This window comes from Suricata suricatta, chromosome 11 (assembly GCF_006229205.1).
Source record: "Suricata suricatta isolate VVHF042 chromosome 11, meerkat_22Aug2017_6uvM2_HiC, whole genome shotgun sequence".
Lineage (NCBI taxonomy): Eukaryota > Metazoa > Chordata > Mammalia > Carnivora > Herpestidae > Suricata > Suricata suricatta.
Genome location: NC_043710.1, coordinates 48,470,090 through 48,475,123, shown reverse-complemented (window position 1 = coordinate 48,475,123; position 5,034 = coordinate 48,470,090).

The window sequence follows — 5,034 nt, the reverse complement described above, 5'->3', positions numbered from 1 at the left end:
ATTGATGGCCAGAGAAGTTAAGTGACTTGCTCAAGGTCACACAGCCTATAAGAGGGGTCTTAGAAACAACACCCAGGCCCAACCTAGCGAGTCCTTTTCCCACAATATAATAGCTGTCCCAAAGGCAGAGAGAGGTGACCTGAGACACAGAAGATGCCCTTGGGGTGCCTCAGGGCAGGGGATTCTTCTACTTCCCATGGCAGGAGCTCTGAACTAACCCCAGAGGAGCATGTGCCCATTACCCACAGGCAGGCAGTCAACATAGGCCTCTGTGGCCCCAGTTCATGAGAGAGGTGTCATCATTTCCTTTTCTCTTTTTCCTTCCAGCTCAAGGTTTTACCTAGAAATTTGGGAGTGTCATTCACTTATTGGCTGGCATCATGCCCTTTTACCCCTGGGCTGCAAAGTGGGACTTCCAAGCCCAGTATATGAGGGTTTACCCTCATGTGCACACATGGAGATACGATTGCTCAACTATACATTTAGGGGTACATGTGAGCACCTGCATACAATGTGGTGTATGCATGTGCTGAGTGCAGTAGGTATAGATGCTTGTACAAAAGTGTGCATTATTACCCCAGTCCATTGGACAGAATCTAAAAAGCAGAGGCCAAAGTGAACACACAATGTAATGTGCACCCAAATCAGAAAAGACTTGGTTTCTGCCCCGCTGGGAAGGCCTTGAAGAAAATGAGAAGGACAGAGAAAAGTTGGGTTTCCTGGAGGTGTCTGTGGACCCTTCATCATCTTGTTCCCTGAAACTTCCTATGGCAAAGGTTCCCATCTGGGGGTTGGGGATTGATTTCTGGTCAGGTTAAGTGCACCCACTGGCCCCTCTCTGAGGCTGAAGAGTCTCTGGGGAATGAGTATCCCCTGTCCCACTCTCTTCCAGAATGCCAGCCGGCTTTGTGCCCTGGTCAGGAAGAAGGTGATGCCATCTTGAGGATGGTGAGCACAGGAGTGAGGGCAAGTCTCGTTGTGGATGCAGTGAGCTGGAGGCACTATGGGACATCCAAGGGGAGGGGTCCAGATGGCTATATGTGCAGGTCTGGAGCTGGGGAAGAAGTTTTTAGCTGTGCTTCTAACTTCTGGCCCTCTGCCCTCAATGCCTACCCCAAGGCTTTCCGCCCCAGTGTCCCTGTCCAGCTTGGCTGTGGCCATGCAGCTAGGACCAGAACAGATGTGGGCATGTGGACAGATACCAGAGGTGGGCTGAGGCAGTCAGCCTGTGACCAAGGTGGCACCCAGCATTTGGTTGAAGTGGGGTTCGTGGAGCTGCTGGCCTGGGTTTGCTCACAAGCAAGGCTTCAAGGCCCAGAGCAGGGGTTTCTGGGGCGCTCCTTCCTGCCTCTCTATGGATCCCCTTCAGGAGTGGAAGTCAGGCTTCCGCTTTGTCTCACTTGAAAGGAGGTGTTATGGGAGGTAAATCCCCATCTCTGGCTTTTGGCCTCAGATTAAGTCTGTCCAGAGACTCATTTGTTGCCTGTGAAAATCCCTTTATTACTTCAAAAAAATTTTAAAGCAGAATGCATTAAGATTTTTGAAGAAAGAGAAAGAATCATATCCCTACACTGGGATGCTGGTTATGAAATTCAAATGGATGGGACAAAGCAATCCTCTTACAGTACCTCCCTCACATCAGACTGGGAGATAAGGAGGGGGCTCATCTGACCCCTCATCAAACTGACCACTGAACAAAGCGGTGTTCTCCTGAAAGCTACCACACTGGCCTTGCCTGGGCTCATCTGCACTCATTTTCCTCCTCCACATGTGCATACGCACATTCACGTGAACACACACACATACACACACATGCACACGCACACAACAGTCCCTCCCTATCTACAGTTACTTCTTTGAATTATCACATTATTCAGGAAGGAAGGAGATGATTTTTGATCCCTACTGTTGAAAGGAGAAAATGGATGCTCAGACAGGGAGGAGAGAAGTGACCCTTCGAAGGTCAACCGGGACCAAATCTTTCAAGGTCAGGACTCTCCCCTTAAAACTTCTCAGACTTCCAGGCATAAGTCCGAGGCTCTTACCAGGTCCCTGAATCCATGAGGAAGGCACATGAGGAGGGTGATCCTGGGACCCCAGCTCTTCCCTTGCAGGGTCCGTGAGGCTTCTTGCCCTACCTGCCCAAAGAGACAAAGAAATAGGCCAAGTTAATTCTGCTGCCCTTACCCCCCCTCCCCTGCAGCCCTCCCCTGCGTGGGCCTCTTCAGGTCCCAGGATCAAGCAGAGAGGAAGGCCTATACAGGAGGAGATGGTTTCCAGATCCCATAGAAATCCACTCATGTGTGAATCCATCCTTCCATCCACCCAGTTCATCTACATGTGGCTATAGCAGCAAGTAAGGCTCCTGCAGTTCTGCCCTCCGGTTGCTCATGGGTCTGGAAGAAGACAGGAAAAGTCATGTCAAACCGGTGTTAAGTGTTGTGGCAGGAAAAGCACAGGGAGCTGTGGTAGCACAGTGATGTCACTCAGCTGGGGAGGAAGGACTTCTGAGCCATGACAGGTGGAAGACCCAGCCATGGGTTCCAGGGCAGGAAGGAGGTTGGACCATGGGAGACCATGTTCTTTCCAAATGTTTGGTGGGAGGGCAATGGGAGAGAGACTGGGAGCTGGGGTCCAGGACTGGCTCTGTGGAATGCCCACTGAGTCTCCATAAAGCCTCTGGCCTCACCTTCAGCCCACAGACTCTGATTCCACTGTACATCCATTGCAACTTGCCCACTACACATTGACCAGTGGGGGGCCCTTCTCTAAGCACTGTTTACAGTACAACCTGCTCTGGCACAAGCACTCCAAAGACGCGTGCCACAGCTTCTGCAAATGCATCAGGGGTGTCATCTCCCTCAGGGGTAAGGAAGCTGGTACAAATCCCTCTATGACACTCAAGATGCAAGCAATGGCAATCTTTTTAGTTTTCTAACAGATTAAATATGGTGCCAGCCAAGCTCCCTAAGGTTGGCAAGAGATCCAATCTCCATTATTTGTAGTGGGCTCTTTCTTCCCCACTTTATACCTTATGAGAAATTCAGGGACCTTATCCTCAGATATGGCTGTCTTTACTTGTGACCTTCTCCCAAGGCGCTGCTGGTCAGCCTTCCACCTGCTCCTCTAGGCAGACCCAGAAGCTTTGTCTTCAAGGTCTTCCTGGAATCTGAGCATGTATCCTGTGGACTATATCACTTGGAGGACACACCTGAGGTTCATAAGTTGATTTAGTGGCTTAGCCAAGGACTTGGATGTCAGTAAGCCCAGCACTCTGTGTCCTTCTCCCTGGCCACTGGAAAGAGTCTGGCAGCCACCCCTTCACTGTTCTGCTAAAGGCCCTGCCAGCCTCTCTATTCCCTGCGGGCTGACCCAGCTCTGTGACAATTCAGAAATTGTACATTCAGTGGGAAGATTAGGCTTGATTAAGAAATTTGTGCTAACGCACTGTGCTTAATTGGATTTGGAGAAGGACACAACATGGGCTGCTTGACATTCCAGGGTCCTCAGCAAAGTCTTGGGACCTCCCTGTTTCCTTCCTGTAAAGCGGGCCATAGCCCCAGCTCTGTTGCCCCCAGAGCCGCAGCCTTCGGCCTCTCAGCCTAGTAACGGGGAAGTTATCTGCCTAATCAGACTAATTAGCACTGGGGACACAAAGTCATAATCTACAAAGAATGCAAATGCCAGTTTTACAAAATGAAAACGCCATATGTGCAGTAATTAGCAAACCACGGGCACATTTTATAAATCATATTTATTAGTTTGTAAACAAATCAAGCTCTAAATGAAATGAAAGATGCCATTAACTGTGACTGCAGCAGTGGCAATGTTGAGCAGGCCTTGAAATGGGGGCCTGGGGGTGCAGGGTAGAACCTGACCCCATGGCCCTGCCTAGGAACCCACCCACCTCCCTAACCTCGCCCCGCCCTCTCCCCTGCCCAGAAGCTCTGCTCTGGGACCCGGGTGTCTGTGCCTTGGCTAGCCATGCCCATGGCCCACTAGTCCTCCCACAAGACCCCCTGCTTGGATGACCACCTGCCCAACACCCCATGATTCTGGGCTCGTTACTTAGACGAGGGCTTAAACTGACTGTTCCCCCCATGATGGCAAGATGGCATCTAAGTGCCAGCTCAGCACCACGCTCCTCTTTTCTTAATTTTGGAGCCATGGGCCTCTGTGTTCAATTACATATTTCTGGGGCTTAAGGAAAAGTAAAACCAACATCTTAACTGAAGGAACTACCTACACTGACCAAGCCTGCTGCCCCGCTTCTCAGCCTCTGCTGTCCTTGGAGAAGAGCTTAGGGGAAGGGGGCTTTCCTGGGTGGGCTCTCCTCTATGCTGCACTAACATGTTCTCCTGTCTGCCCAGCTGAGGTCCTGCCTTGCACTCAGCCCTCCACTGGGCACTCAAAGTGTTGAAATGGAAGTATAAGAGTAAGTCTAAACTTTCCAGGTGCTCCATATCCTGAGAAGGGCTCCCAGTGTGGACTGTAGTAGCCATGATTATGTTTTGCTCAGAATATTATCTCATTTCCCACCATTGGAGACTTTTTTTTCCTTAGAGACCCCTCTTTCTGCCACATGATAAGGTTCTCAGTCCAGGTATCTGGTACCACCTCCTCTACAAGATAAGCATGTAATACAAAGGGAACCTCCATCATATTGCACAAACTGGGCCCCGTGACAGCCTGGCCCATCACTCTCTTTGTCCCGATTTTCTAAATTGAGACCGAGTGATTGTCAACTTCAGAAGGAAGTTGCTTTACACTTTGACTGCCTAATTTGGCCTAGAGAGGGATCAATGACTATAAATTTTATAAAAGAAACCCAAAAGTTCATCAGCAGTTTCAAAAATAAGATTAACATCTCCACAAACCAGAAATAGTATAGAAATGTAAAATGGTAAGTAGGAAGAAAGCCATCATTTTGCTTGGATTCTGGATCTGGCATCAAGAGACTCAGTCAACAGTTTGAGCCTTGTAGCTTAAAGGGGATGAAAGTGATCCCAAAGGCCAGGAGTGGTCAGATGCAGC